At 44.9% G+C, this 15,270-nt stretch overlaps 1 protein-coding gene across 11 annotated transcripts in view; it reads right to left on the bottom strand.

Moving 5' to 3' along the window:
- The window catches only part of ZNF438 (zinc finger protein 438), a 214,633-nt gene that overhangs the window by 70,164 nt on the left and 129,199 nt on the right, over positions 1–15,270 (bottom strand). The window contains exon 1 of one of the 11 annotated variants that reach the window (XM_007667790.3): positions 14,703–14,786. The exons of 6 other annotated variants lie outside the window; for them this stretch is intronic. The gene's annotated coding sequence lies outside the window, so the exon portion shown is untranslated. Of the gene's footprint in view, positions 1–9,202; positions 9,293–12,532; positions 12,583–14,495; positions 14,619–14,702; positions 14,787–15,270 lie in introns of those variants that run through there. 4 more of the 11 variants (XM_007667791.4, XM_007667787.4, XM_007667794.4 and 1 more) reach the window with 4 other exon arrangements.

Genomic DNA, 15,270 nt, shown 5'->3' with positions numbered 1-15,270 from the left:
CAAGGGAAGAGGATGAAACACAGTCCCAAAGGGAAAGAAGTGGAGAAGCTCAAAGAAAACAGGCTAACAGCTGCAAAGGAAATGCAGAAGGACACTGTGTCAAAATCATCACTGAACAGTACAGCCTATTTTGAGGAGACCCTAATGGCCCATTCAAACTAATTTAGTGAATGAAAACTGCAGTTATATGCGTTCTTGCATTTGCAATAAAGGAGGCGTGGATTGCTTTTCCCATTCTGAAATTTAACTCTTGACTTTCTGAACAATGGCCAACATAAGGGCCTGCATTTTTAGATCGGGCTGCTTTCAACTTATTTTACCTTATTTCAAGATTCAAACATAAAAAGAAGGTAAGTTTTGAAAAATTCCAATCTTATGCTATAGTTCCAGTGCAGAGTGAAAAACCCATGTGGGTTAGGGTCCGAGCCTGACGGGCTTATCTTGCATCTACCCCAGAACTTAATGCGGTGCTTGGCACTGTAAGCGCTGAACAAATACTACCATTATTATTATCTAAATTTTTCACCTGCTGTTCCCCGACTTGCTCCTTTGCTCCCTGCAAGTCAACTTCCTAGTTGAACCTCTCTCTTGACTCTCCCACCTCCACCCCCTTCGTGATTTCCCCCAGCCTGGAACTTCCTCAGTCCCACATTCAAATTCCTCTTAAAATGCCACCTCCTCCAACAAGCATTTCCTGATTGATTTCCCAGCATCCTGAGCCATATTTCACTCTGTCAGGCAACTCCAACACTTAGGAATTCATTTACACCATCATGAATATATGTCCACTCAATTTATTTATTTTTACCACTAATTTTTTTTTAATGGCCTTTGTTAAGCACTTACTTTGTTAGGCACTGTACTATGCCCTGGGCTAGATACGAGCTAATCAGGTTGGACACACGGTCCCTATCCCACATGGGGCTCACAGTCTTAATTCCATTTTACATATGAGCTGAGGCCCAGAGAAGTTGGGACTCACCCAAAGTCACACAGCAGACATGTGGTGGAGCCAAGATTAGAACCAGGTCCTTCTGACTCCCAGGCTCGTGCTCTGTCCACTAGACCTCACTGCTTCTCTAATTATAATTATTTCTATGTTTAATAATGTTGGTATTTGTTAAGCGCTTACTATGTGCAGAGCACTGTTCTAAGCGCTGGGGTAGACATAGGGGAATATGTTTGTCTCTCCCAGTACAGGGTATGTTCTTTGTGGGCAACAAACTGGTCACTTTGCTATTCTATTCTTACCAAGTGTCTAATACAATGCATTTTACAAGATGGTGCTCAATAAATAGAACCACTTCTGCAATTTACAATTTTCATTTCGTCCAGTTTAAATGATGAAATGAAATAATCATTCACCCTCTGCTTATAGCCCATCTCAGGTTGGTTTCACTTTCCAAGGTTTCATAATAGTGACGTTGGGTTTTGGTTTGCAGGAGGGAACTGCTTAAATTAAAACCAAAATAGTTAGTGAAAATATTTCTGTTTATATTCCTGTAGGTTTTGCAAATCCTATAAAAAAAATCCAATCTGCTTGCCATATTCCTCTAATAAGCTGCTGAAAAAGATCAACTTCACAGCAATGCAGGTCTGGCAAGCAGCAGATGAAGCCTGATTTTGGCACAGAGGTGAATAAGCACTAGTACTAATCTCTTCCCTGCCACTAGACTATGAGTTTATTTGAATTAGACATCAAGACACATAACAAGTACCTGAGGCTGCGGTACAGAAGTGGGTGTCCTGAAATTACCTGGTACATCAAGCACTATTTAAAAATGTTACTTTGCCACTGATTACCCAGACACAGTTAAATAAAGGAGAGAGAGAGTGAGAGAGAGAGAGAGAGAAACCATGGCTTAGGCAAACAGAGGTAGTATTTTGGTATCCCAGGTAACAGGTCCAAGGCCTGGGAGTTGCTATTTTAAGTGCTGCATCAGTGCAAAAACCCAATGCAAAGATTAGGAAACAGCAACAGCTTGGAGAAGCAATAAACCATGATACTTTTTAAAAAAACAGAATCAGCAGGATTCTCTCCTTCTGATCCTGGTGGATGTCACAACGACCCTTCCGGGCCACTGAGAGGAGAAAGTCCTCCGTTGCTCCTCTGCCCTGTTCTAGAAGCAGCCAGAGAACTGCACGGAGGCAGCAGAGCAGGTTCTGCAGTGCTTGGGCGACACTGCTGGGAACACGGACTGGGCAGGCACCGGATGGCATTCAGCCAGGCTATGCGCCACCCTTATACAAGGAGGCAAGGCCGCGTCAGAGCAGGAGGTGGCATAATCCTCCCGGCTCCTGCAGTCTCCTTTGGACAGCCAGGTCTGCTGCGGCCCCTGTGACCTGCATTGCTCAGGATGCTGCACTTCAACTCCATACCTCTCAGATCATATCATTTTGTTTCAAAATCTTTGTTTTCCAGTGTGGTTTTAGACACTTGTTTTTTATATATAAAAAAACCCCAAAATAAACAACAAAAAATCTTGAAGTCTAACAACGATTGACCCCACTTATTTCCCATTCATGATGTAAGAAAAGTAAGGCACAGAATCATTTCTATTTCTAAATTAAAATTTTCCAATTTTCCATTAGAGGATCTTCAACTTATAAACTATTTCAAAGTAAAGGAACTCAGGCCCGTAACTGAGTCCTGAGAGTACAAAGTGCTAAGTCATTCTGCTCCCAATGCAAGATTTTCCAATGGAACTAGAATACTGTTTGAGTCGTTTTCTCCCCTACCCTCCCCTGCATTCAGGAAAGATGCTTACATCCCCCCACAGGGCCACGAGCCCAGAAATAGGCCGCCATCACCCAAAACAAACAGCCCCATTTAGGTCAGCTGGGGACGGGGTGGCTGCCCAGGCAAGCTCAATCCAGCTGCACCTTTGGGCATCCCAAGTCACCCCCCATCTTGGGATGTTTAACAGAGATTCTTGGGCCCAGAGATCCCAAGACCCTGCCAGCTCTAGGGAAACTTAGCGGCCTCTTGGAACCAGCCCAGCTTTCTCCACCGGACCACCTAAACAGGGTGGTAATCTCCCAAGGCCCAGGCCAGAGCCCTCCAACCCTTTGATCGACAGAAGCAGGCCCCTGGACGTCATCTGTCTGTCTCCTGCCATGGGTTCCTCAAGGCAACCCAGGTTCAGCTCCCACTTGGACCTTCTGGTTGGGCTGGTGGGAGCCTACTCCCTCAGAGATTCAGCTGATGGGCACATCCTGGGATCTGGATGCACATCCTGAGATCAGGGCCCAGTGAAAATACTACCACCAGGCTCCAAAATTCTTCACCATATATCAACACCCTCTTTTATGGTATTTGTTAAGCACTTATTATGTGACAGGCACTGTCCTAAGCACTGGGGAAGACACAAGATAATCAGGTTGGACATAGTCCCTGTCCACATCTTAATCCCCATTTTACAGATGAGGTAACAGACACAGAAAAGTGAAGTGACTTGCCCAGGGTCACACAGCAGACCCAGGTCCTTCTGACTCCTAGGCTCCTGCTCTCAAAACACATGTGTGAAGTAGCAAGGAACTAAAATTACTTTACTCATTTGGTTGAACCTCCAATTACCTCTACCAAAGTCACTTCTTCAGTTTCTCCACATCCGTTCAGTCTACGTTTCTGGTCCTGAGACCAATTCCCTGATCCTACTGATTTTTCCATTGATGCAGTTTCTAATAGTTAGCACTAGCAAAAGGACCCCAAGTCAAGCCCCTAACAGAAACCCAAAGGTCCATCAATCAGTAGTGTCAGCAGTATCAGTAGTTTACTGAGTATCTTCTGGGTGTGCTAAACTGTGCTAAACACTTGGAAGAGTACAAGACTTAGTAGGCATGAGCTTAAAATCCAGCAGAGGAAAAAGTAAAATAATGCCCCAGACAGGAGAGAAGAAAAAGTGGATATGTAGGAGGGGATATTACCCCTCCTATTTGGACTGTGACTCCACGTGGGACAGCAACTGTCCAACCCGATGAACTCGTATGTACCCCACTACTTAGTACAGTGTGTGGCACAGAGTAAGGCCTTAACAAATACCACACTTATTATATGTAAATAAGTGAGGGCTAGAATAATAGGTAAGCCGATCTGCGCAGAAGAGGCGATAAACCCCATTTTTCCTGTCCCAGGGAAAACATTTTCTCAAATGAATTTTCCTATTTGAAAATCCCATTTTGGGGGGCTGGTTTTGCAAACTTTGTGCTAGCTGGGCTGACGTATTTGGAGTCCAGACCCCTAGCCCTGTCTGAGTCCACATGGGGAAGTCCACTCAATTCACCCACCACTCTTATACTCACTTTGGGTGGGCGCTGGCTTGGGTCAGGGAGGGGCGGTAGTGCAGGCAAAAATCTGTCAATTGGGCAAATCTCCAGGTCAACCATGATGCACTTGCAAGAACATAAAAATACCCTCTCTGCACCAACTCAGTCTCTCATACTTGACTCCTATTGTGCTGAACTGCAACAAAAAGATCATTAACCAGATGACTGAGCACCTGCCATAAGCTGAATATTGTACCGTAGACTCTGGGAACATACAGAAGTAGAACAGGCCGTCCCATAGTGATCATATATTCATTCATTCAATCGTATTTATTGCGCGTTTACTGTGCGCAGAGCACTGCACTAAGCTCTTGGAAAGTACAATTCGGCAACAAATAGAGACAATCCCTGCCCACAACGGGCTCACAGTCTAGAATGACATTATATGGGCTACAGATATGTTTTTAATTCTGTGAAAGTTTCTCAATCTGTTAAGGCTTGCCCTATGTAGGCCTAGCCATTAGTGGTCACACTTTTGCTGTGTTTCCTCTTCCCAGAAAAGCCTGAAGGGCCATAGGCTACAACATGCACAGTTCCTGTTACCACACTAAGCAGAAACCACAGCAGCTGAACTAATTTAGAAAAACTCTTATGGCAGTACCTTTTGATTATGCAAATAGGAACTTCTAGTAGCTTGGACTATAAAATCCACAGAGTCCGGGCAATATCCGCTTTAAGTTGCTCTCTGGAAACAAATCAATTTACACTAAAGGGTGATGCTTGATGGTGACTATGACAATCACCATATGGTGTAATTTACTGAGTGCTTACTATGTATACATATACATATATACACACACACACCCATAATAATAATAAGCATGATGGCATTTAAGTGCTTACAATGTGCCAAGCATTGTCCTAAGCACTGGGGTAGATACAAGGTAATCAGGTTGTCCCACATGGGGCTCACAGTCTTAATCCCCATTTTACATATGACAGGTACAGAGAAGTTACGTGACTTGCCCAAAGTCACACAGCTGAGAAGTGGCAGAGTCAGAATTAGAACCCACAATCTCTGACTCCCAAGCCCGTGTTCTTTTCACTAAGCCACGCCGCTTCTCTAAAAACATACATGCTTTTATTGCACTAGAATAGGTTGAAATACCTATAGCTTTTATAATGTTAATATTCAGCAATACATAAAATGAACAAAGAATTTAAAGAATTAGATTTAACTGCATTTGGAGGATTCATCATGATTTATCAGGCACCTGATTAAATTTGACAAAGAACTGGGGATACAATAGAAATCAAAGTCCTACTCATTTACTATGCAACTCATACAACTACCTCCTATTACCTATTTTCAAAGAATTATAAGGGTTGTAAGACCTGGAGAGGTCACCTAGTCCTTCCCCCTGCATCCCGGCAAGGTAATTCTTAATCTATCCCAGAAAGAATAATCTCCCACATGTACGTCCGTACATAGACACACACAGATACACACACACTCTACAACTGGTCTGGGTAACTCGATCACATGTCCCTCTATCACCCTCTTAAACATCAAAACATCATGTTTCAAGTTATTGTACTCCTTAATACAAACCTTGAATCTTAGATGCACGTATGTTCATAAACATATATACATCTACACATAGAAAGCGGGACATAAAGGCAGGCAACGAGGCTTTGCCTGCTCTCAAAAGATGATGCCACTGAGGGTGATATTCATCCTTGGGTGAGTGTGCAACTGAAAATGTCAACACTGGCCTCAAGGTCCCAGGTATATCATGTACACACAAAGGTTGTCATCCTTTGCTGTGCTGTTATGTTTCTTGCTTGCAGCCCCTGTAAATTTTTAGTTTTCTACAATTGGTTTGGGTAACATGATCACGTGCCCCTCTATCGCCCTCTTAAATGTCAAAAACACCATGTTTCAAGCTATTGTACTCCTTAATACAAGTCCTTGAATCTTCCCACCTTCAGGACTTTCCCGGCAAGGGAGAAGAAACTGGGACAGGGTGCCTTTGGACGGGCCAACCCAGCTTGCTGTCCACGCCACTGTTTTTGTGGGCTTTGATGAGGTAACTGAAGCCAGCATTCTTTGTAGAGCATCAGAGAGGCATCTTATTTATAAAGACGGTTGTTCTTCAATACCCAGTGGTAACCATAGTTCGGCACTGAGGTGAGCCACATCATAGTTCTGGGAGGGAGGATCAGGCTGTCACCTCCACTTGAGAGGGAAGTGTTAGTTGCCAAGCATTCATCTTAAAGCTGCATCTCTTCAGGAAAGTTTCACCCTCAGTTAGCCTTGCTGCTGAACTTAGAAAAAGGTTTGAAAGACAGTATAAATATTTAAAGTGCATTTTGGATTTGAAGATGACACTAATGACTTTACGCTTTCTAAAATCTGTGATGCTGAGAAGACCAATGGACGAACGACATCCCTTCTACAGTTGGCATCCCCTTGAAGACTGTCATTTGTTATCTGCCTGGAATTCTTTTCAATTTTGCCACCTTTAAGTGCAATCTCCCTCCACATTCTGCTGTTCTAAAGGTGCCACTCTATTCCTTACTGCTGCAAGTCAAGCTGGTAAACCTTCCACTGTTATCTCCAGGTAGCCCTTGGCTGGGCCGTAAGTGAGCTAATTCTCCCCGCCTTTAGTTCATCCGCTTCAGTTGACCACAAAGTCCCTGCTTAGATATGACAGTCATCCATTTTCTTCCCATGTCCTGCCCAGAAAAACCGTGTTCCCGGGATACTGATAGACTGACAGAGTTCTGCGATTCTGTTTTCTTCCACCTTGCTCTGTCTGTCATGGGCCTAGCTCTCCCAGTCATTTAGTAAATTAGACACTAGTCTACTACCTTCACTTCGGTCTGAAACTTGACACCACTGTGGTGGGGTGGGGGCGGTCAGGGGAAGACACACTTTCTGCCAGTTTCCCAAAGAATATGCTGACCCTTTCTGTTCGGCCTGCCATTTCTTCCCCTCCCCATACATCAAGGTAGAATGTATTGTCTAGATGGCAAGTAGGATTCAGGGCAAGCATTCAGTTCCATACCTCTTGAGAAAAACTTTGGTTGCATGAGGCATTTCTGGAGGTTGGCTGGTACATCATCAATTAATCAACAATATTTTTGAGTGTCTAGTCTGCACTAAGCCCTTTGGAGAGTACAACAGAGTTAATAAGCATGATCCCTGGCCTCAAAGTGTTTACAATCTAGCAAGGGTGACAAACTCTACAACAAATAACAGGTAGGGGGAAGGAACTGAGTGTAAAGATATGTCCATAAATTCTGAAGCAGCAGTAGTGGGGGAAATAGGTTGGAGAGATGAGAAACTAATCAGGAAGGCCTCCTAGAGGAGGTGAGATTTCAGAAGGGCTCTGAAAATAGGGAGATTAGTGGCCTGCCAGATGGGAAAGGGAAGGGAGTTCTAGGCAGGAGGAAGGGCGTGAGCCAGGATTTGGGGAGGGAGTTCCGCCGGGCAGAAGGGAGGGCGTGAGCAGGAAGTCAGCAACGAGAGAGTCTAGAACACAAAAAGACATGGCCTGTGTAGGCAGATTGGCTTGGGAGGAGCAAAGCAAGTGAGTTGCGGTCTGTAATGTGGGACAGGAGTTAACATTTACGCTAGATTTTGTAAGCTTCTTGAGGGAAGAGACTGTGTCTACCTACTCCAGCGTGGCTCAGTGGAAAGAGCCCGGGCTTGGGAGTCAGAGGTCATGGGTTCAAATCCCCGCTCCGCCGCTTGTCAGCTGTGTGACTGTGGGCAAGTCACTTAACTTCTCTGTGCCTCAGTTACCTCATCTGTAAAATGGGGATTAAGATTGTGAGCCTCACGTGGGACAAACTGATGACCTTGTATCTACCCCAGCGCTTAGAACAGTGCTCTGCACATAGTAAGCGCTTAACAAATACCAACATTATTATTATTATTATTACTCGCCCAGGCACATACACTGCTCTGCACACAGCAAGCACTCCATAAAACACTGATCGATTGAGGTTTATAACTTCTCTTCTGAGATGCTGGTTTTAATACTGAGAACCCACTTTCTGAATGCTATTAAGGCTAGTGAGGTACTCTGACTGCCATGACATTCAGAAGACTTAGCCTATGTTGCTTTAAAGACTTTCGCTTCAAAGAATAGCATTACAAACTATAAATACAGCTTCAGCACTGAGTAACACCCACCATCTAGGCAAAAGGTGTAAAATCAACTAGGCCAGAACCCCGTAGAACAATTCAAGTAGGACTACCGAGGGAAACGTGGGCTAATGATACCCTCACGACTTTGCTTCTCTTACAAAAAGTTCCATGACCTGTATTCATATCCAAATGCCACATGTGGTTTTTAAGTTAAATTTTCATCCAACTCAGAAAATTATATAAAACTTAGTTTATCTACCACCAAAGGTTAAAGGGATAAAATGTATCCTGCTGACACACCAAAGACAACCCCGAGAACTTGAAAGTTTTGCTTATAGGGTAAAAACATAACTGACAACTCTTGCTGGAAGCCATTAGAAAACAGATTTATGGAAATTAAAAACTGCCTCTCTGCTTCGTTCTTTCAAATGAGCTTGCCAACAAATATTCCATACACCACTGAAATACCCAATGAAAATGATTCTGTAGACTACACTTAAAATTACTCAGTATAATGTATTAAAATTTGTTTTTTCCCTGTTTCTATGCTCTCATTCCACACTAATTTATGAACATTAAACCTTTTGAAGGATTGGTAAGATCTGAATCACAAGATAATCATCTTCTATCTATATGATGCAGTTTCAAAGACCATAGTTTTAATGAAAACCCTACTAGAGTCTCCAAACTCTCATATCTACAATCCAGCATTCTCACTGGACTATTTCCCTCGTGCCCAAAATATGACAATATATTACCAAAAAGACAAAAACTAACCTGAAAGTAGCACTCATGCCACCTGAATGTTTAAAGAATTAAAATGCTTCCATAATCACATTCCTTTTTTTGATACCTATGTACATGCATCTGTATATATAGAGAGAGAGCAATATATGAGTCTTGGAAGCAGTGTGGGTCACTTATGTGAGTTTAGTGAGGCATAATTTACTTATATTGATGTCCGTCTCCCCCTCTAAGCTATAAGCCTGTTGTGGGCAGGGACCGTATCTGCCAACTCTATTGTACTCTCCCAAGTGCTTAGTACAGTGCTCTGCACATAATAATTGCTCAATAAATACAAGTGATTGGTTAATTGATTGAAGAGTCATAATAATAATGTTGGTATTTGTTAAGCGCTTACTATGTGCAAAGCACTGTTCTAAGCACTGGTGTAGACACAGGGGAATCAGATTGTTCCACATGGGGCTCACAGTCTTAATCCTCATTTTACAGATGAGGTAACTGAGGCACAGAGAAGTTAAGTGACTTGCCCACAGTCACACAGCTGACAAGTGGCAGAGATGGGATTCGAACCCATGACCTCGGACTCCAAAGCCCGTGCTCTTTCCACTGAGCCACGCTGCTTCTCTAAGCCTATAGTACACCAAATGTTTCGGGGGATTCCCGTACAGGTTTACTTCTTAAGTGCCAAAGTAAGTGTTAGAACATGGAATTAAAGTCAAGTAGAAATTTTGAGGGTGAATGTAACCTTTTCCCAATAATGTACTGCATCCAAATGCTACGTTACGCTTCTACTCAAATTCGCTAACTTTGGAAAATTAGACTCTGCATTTTTGTTAATTTCAGTCATTTGCAAGCAAGGAAGATTTATTTTAAAAGTTATAATACTTTTTCATCAACTGAAAAAAACTAAGATCCAACTTCTACAAGATCCAATTTTCCACAAGAAATACAAGTTTCTTCAATTTTCTGATTCTTTTAAAATTATTTTAAACTGAAATTTGTTCAATCTACAGTAAAATAAATTACCTGACAATGTTTCATAGTTCAATGCCACAAAATACACTTCTGTTCAGGTAAAAATGCTCATTACCAAATATTTACTAAAGCACTCTACTCTTTCCTCTAGCCCTAATCTACTTTAGTGTCTGTCTCCCCCTTTAGACTTCAAACTTGTTGTGGGCAGGGACCATGTCTGTCAAGTCTGTAGTATTGTATTGTCTCCAGTGCTTAGTACAGTGCTTTGCACACATTAAGTGCTAAATAAACACCAATGGGTTGAATGGTTAATGGTTACCCATACATGATGTAGGAGATAGCCTCTAGAAATTTACTCTGAAAAAGGTATTTTCCCTGATAAATATAGAAGCCCAAACTAGTCCATATAATGAAAAAATCATAGTTACTCAGTATTTACATTTTACTTAAGCTTTTGTTCGGTGGTTTTGATGTGGGATGTGTGAATTCTCTGGACAGACAGGTCAGCAGTTGGAGGAAGTGGTCATCTCACTTGTACTTAGTCAAGTTAAAATTTCAGTCAAGAGAAAAAAACCAAACAGTAACGCTTACAGTTTAACACAAAAAAACTACACTGCTGCAATTTGGCTTTGATAATTCTCTAAAGACACACATTCAAAACAACTAAGTCATATTTGTAGTCCCCAGGGCAGCAAAGTTTAGAAAGGATAGATTGCAAGCTCCTTGGAAAACACAGGTCATGTCCTTTTGGTGTTCTATTTGACTCTATAACTCAGCACACCCAAACACAGAAAAATATCGAACATGGTAACCCACAGATAAAGGGAGAGGCTGTGAAGGAGTAGATGCTGAAGAAATAGGTGTAAAAGTATTTACTGAGGGCCTACTAATCCCCCTGTACCACTTATTTGAAAAGTATCAGAGAGGAGGCTCATAGTGCAGAATTGCATGGCACTGGATGGCTCACAACAGAGAGGGCTCTGAGTCTAAAATAGGAGAAAGGTACAGATAGAGAAATTTCTTATTCCATGTTGTTGTTGGTCACTGTCTCTCTCATTATCTAGTTGCTATAGAATTACTGTGGCTTTGCAAAACACTGTATCAGAGAATGGGGATGTGCAGATGGTTTGGATGATCTGAATGCGTGGTTGTGCATGTTAACTTGAAGGTGTGCTGGCAGGAGTAACACTGAGGTATCAGGAGATATTTATGTCTTTTATGAAGCACTGTGGCCTAGTGGAAAGAGCACGGACCTGGGAGTCAGAAGAACTGGGTTCTAATCCCAGCTCTGCCACTTATCTGCTGCGTGACCTTGGGTAAGTCATTTAACTTTTCTGGGCCTCATTTTCCTCATCTGAAAAATGCAGATTAAAGCTCCCTCCCTCTCACCCATTTAGGCTGGAAGCCCCATGTGGGCCAGGGTTTGTGACCAATCTGATTATCTTGAATCTAACCCAGCATTTAGTACAGTGCTTGGCACATAGTAAGTGCTTAAAACTATTATTACTATTATTATTCTATCAGCGCTCAAGATTGAGTGAATGTCAGTGCAAATTTATTAGTATGCATGCTTGCAACTGGGTGAACCAGCATGAGTGTCCCTCAAATTCTCTCTATTAAAGTAGAATCCCAGTTCAATTTCACCTTACTCTGTTCCTTGTACACGGTCTGCTCAGCACACATCCCCCTCCTAAAGGACCAAACTAAGGGCAGGGAATGTGTCTGTTAAGTGCTTAGTACAACAACATTCTGCACACTGTAAGCACTCAAAATACAATTAGTTGAAGCAACATGGCCTGGTGGAAGGAGCACAGGCCTGGGAGTCAAAGCACATAGGTTATAAGTCAAGCTCTCCCACTCGCTATGTGACTCTGAGTAGGTTATTTCAGTTCACTGCGCCTCAGTTTCCTCATTCATAAAATGGGAATAAAACATTTGTTCTCCCTCCCCCTTAGACTGTCCGCCCTATGAGGGACAGGAACTGTGTTCTACTTGATTACCTCAGATCTATCCCACCATTTACTATAGTGCTTGGCAACAAAGTAACTGCTTAACCAATACCATGATTATCATTATTAGCTGGAAGATAAGAGTGATGGAGGTTTTGAGGAGTGGTCTGCAGCTCAACTTTTACTGTAAGCCCGTCAAACGGCAGGGACTGTCTCTATCTGTTGCCGACTTGTTCATCCCAAGCGCTTAGTACAGTGCTCTGCACATAGTAAGCGCTCAATAAATACTATTGAATGAACTTTTACCACAGGAATAGGAGAATGTGACTAAGAAATCAACACTTAAGTCTCACTCTTTCCACCATTATCAACAGTATTTACTGGACATCTACTTGATAAGAGGGCATAAATACTCAGTGCTATTTCTACTGTCCCTCACCCTCGAGGCAACAGCATAAATCTTCGTGCCAAATTTCTTCCTTCCTGTGTTAGCCTCAGCACTCAGCGCCTTCCTACACAGAAAAACAGGCAGCTGAAGGGGACTGCAGGTCCTGCCCAATCTACGGCAATTCCCTTCTAAGACCTTGGTGGACAGTTACTTTATTAACCAGATCGGATAGGGAGAAAGAAGGCAGATCTCCAAGTCACCATCCATGTCGTTACACTGCCATCATGCTGGCCTCTAACCAATCAATGGTACTGGGCTCTGCGTGCATAGCACTGTACTAAGTTCTTGGAAAAGTACGACTTCAACTTCCTGAGGCCGAGATCATGGCCTTGCCATCACTGCGGTGCCAATTCCAATGTAGGCCTTCTCCACTGCAAGTCAGAGCAAGCCTGGAGCCAGACAACAGAGTCAAGTATCGTGACACAGGATTGAGCCGAGCTCCTCAGTGTGATGTGATCAACGTGACTTTGGTGAAAAGGTTTTCCTTCTGAAATATGGTCTCCTGAAATGGACCGCATCACCCTGATGCATGTGGGAGAGGCAATCACTAATCCATTTCCTAACAATAATAGGGTACTTGTTAAGTGCTTACTATCGTGGCTTAATGGAAAGAGCACGGGCTTGGGAGTCCAAGGTTGTCGGTTCTAACCCCACCACTGTCACTTGTCACCTATGTGATTTTGGGTAAGTCGCTTCACTTTTCTGTGCCTCAATTACCTCCTCTGTAAAACGGAGATGAAGCCTGTGAGCCCCACGTGGGTCAACCTGCTTACCTCACTGCGTAGAACAGTGCTTGGCACAAAGCAAGTACTTAACAAATACATTATTATTAGATGCCAAGCACTGTTCTGTCGGGATAGATATAGGTTGATCAGGTTGGACATGGTCCCTGTCCCACATAGGGCTCACACTCTTATTCAGCGTGGCTTAGTGGAAAGAGCAAGGGCTTGGGAGTCCAAGGTTGCGGGTTCTAATGCCCTCTGCCACTTGTCAGCTGCGTGACTTGGGGCAAGTCATTTAACTTCTCTGGGCTTCAGTCACCTCATCTGTAAAATGGAGATGAAGTCTATGAGTCCCACGGGGGTCAACCTGATCACCTTGCATCTACTTTGGTGTCTAGAACAGTGCTTGGCACATAGTAAGTGCTTAACACCACCCTTGTTACTGTAATCATTATTACTATTATAGGCCAAGCACTGTTCTAAGTGTTGGGGTGGATACAAGTTGATGAGGCTGGGCACGGTCCCTGTCCCACCATGTAGCTCACGCTCTTATCCCCATTTTACAGAAGAGGTAACTTGGGCCCGGAGAAATGAAGTGGCCGAGTTGAGATGAGATCTAGCTCCTCGTGGCTCAGTGGCAAGAGCCTGGGCTTGGGAGTGAGAGATCATGGGTTCGAATCCCGGCTCTGCCACCCGTCAGCTGTGTGACTGTGGGCGAGTCACTTCACCGGGACTCAGTTCCCTCCTCTGTAAAACGGGGATTAGGACTGTGAGCCACCCCGATGACCTTGTATCTACCCACGTATCTATCCCCCGAATCTAGAGAAGCAGTGTGGCTCCGTGGCAAGAGCCCGGCCTTGGGAGTCAGAGGTCATGGGTTCGAATCCCGACTCCGCCGCTTGCCAGCTGTGTGACCGTGGGCAAGTCACTTCACTGGGCCGCAGTGACCTCATCTGTGAAATGGGGATGAAGCCCCACGTGGGGCAGCCTGATGAGCCTGTATCTACCCCAGCGCTTAGGACAGTGCTGGGCACATAGTAAGCGCTTAACAAATACCAACATATTACCCCAGCGCTTGGAACAGTGCTCTGCACACAGTAAGCACTTAACTAATGCCAACATTATGAACTGAGGGCCTTCTCATTTCCAGGCCGGTGCTCTTGTCCACCGAGCCTTGCTGCTTCTCCGCCTGGGAAACTGAGGCCCCCGGGGGCTGGACGATGAGGCTCCACCTGAGCCTGAGGCCTGCGTGTGGCTTGGGGAGGGAGGGGAACGTGCGGACATTCAGGCCTGGGTGGTCTCCTCTTCCTGCCGCCCCTCGTCCCCCCGAGGCTCCGACGCCATTCCCCGCCCCCCCCCACCTCACGCCCCCAACGGCCGAGCGCGAGCCCGCGCGCGCCCCCGCGCACGGCCACGCCGGGAGCGAGCAGGAAACTTACAGTTGTCCCCCTGCGTGCGCGTCACGGCGGCGTGACGTCACTTCGGGCCCCGGCGTCAGGGACGTCACGCCGTGGGCGGGGGGGGGGCCGAAAGGGCCCCGCCTCCCGCTCCCTCGGCCGCCTCTGCGCAAGCGCGGCCTCTCCTGGCCCGCTCGGGGGCTCGCGCTCGCCGTTGACGTCCGCGAGGACGGGGGCGCGAGGGCGCGGGCACGAGCGCTGCCCGCCCTCGGGGGGGCGGGGGCGCGGCCCCCAATAATCGTCATCATCATCATGATGGCATTTGTTAAGCGCTTACTATGTGCAGGGCAGAGGTACAGGGTGACCAGGTTGTCCCACGTGGGGCTGACAGTCTTCATCCCCATTTTAACAATAATAATAATCATGTTGGTATTTGTTAAGCGCTTACTATGTGCAGAGCACTGTTCTAAGCGCTGGGGGTAGATACAGGGTCATCAGGTTGTCCCCCGTGAGGCTCACAGTTAATCCCCATTTTACAGATGAGATAACTGAGGCCCAGAGACGTGAAGTGACTTGCCCACAGTCACACAACTGACAGGTGGCACACCCG

The sequence above is a fragment of the Ornithorhynchus anatinus genome, chromosome 13 (genome assembly GCF_004115215.2).
Source record: "Ornithorhynchus anatinus isolate Pmale09 chromosome 13, mOrnAna1.pri.v4, whole genome shotgun sequence".
NCBI classification, from domain to species: domain Eukaryota; kingdom Metazoa; phylum Chordata; class Mammalia; order Monotremata; family Ornithorhynchidae; genus Ornithorhynchus; species Ornithorhynchus anatinus.
The sequence above is the reverse complement of the archived record's forward strand: the minus strand, read 5'-3'. Positions and strand labels throughout refer to the sequence as shown.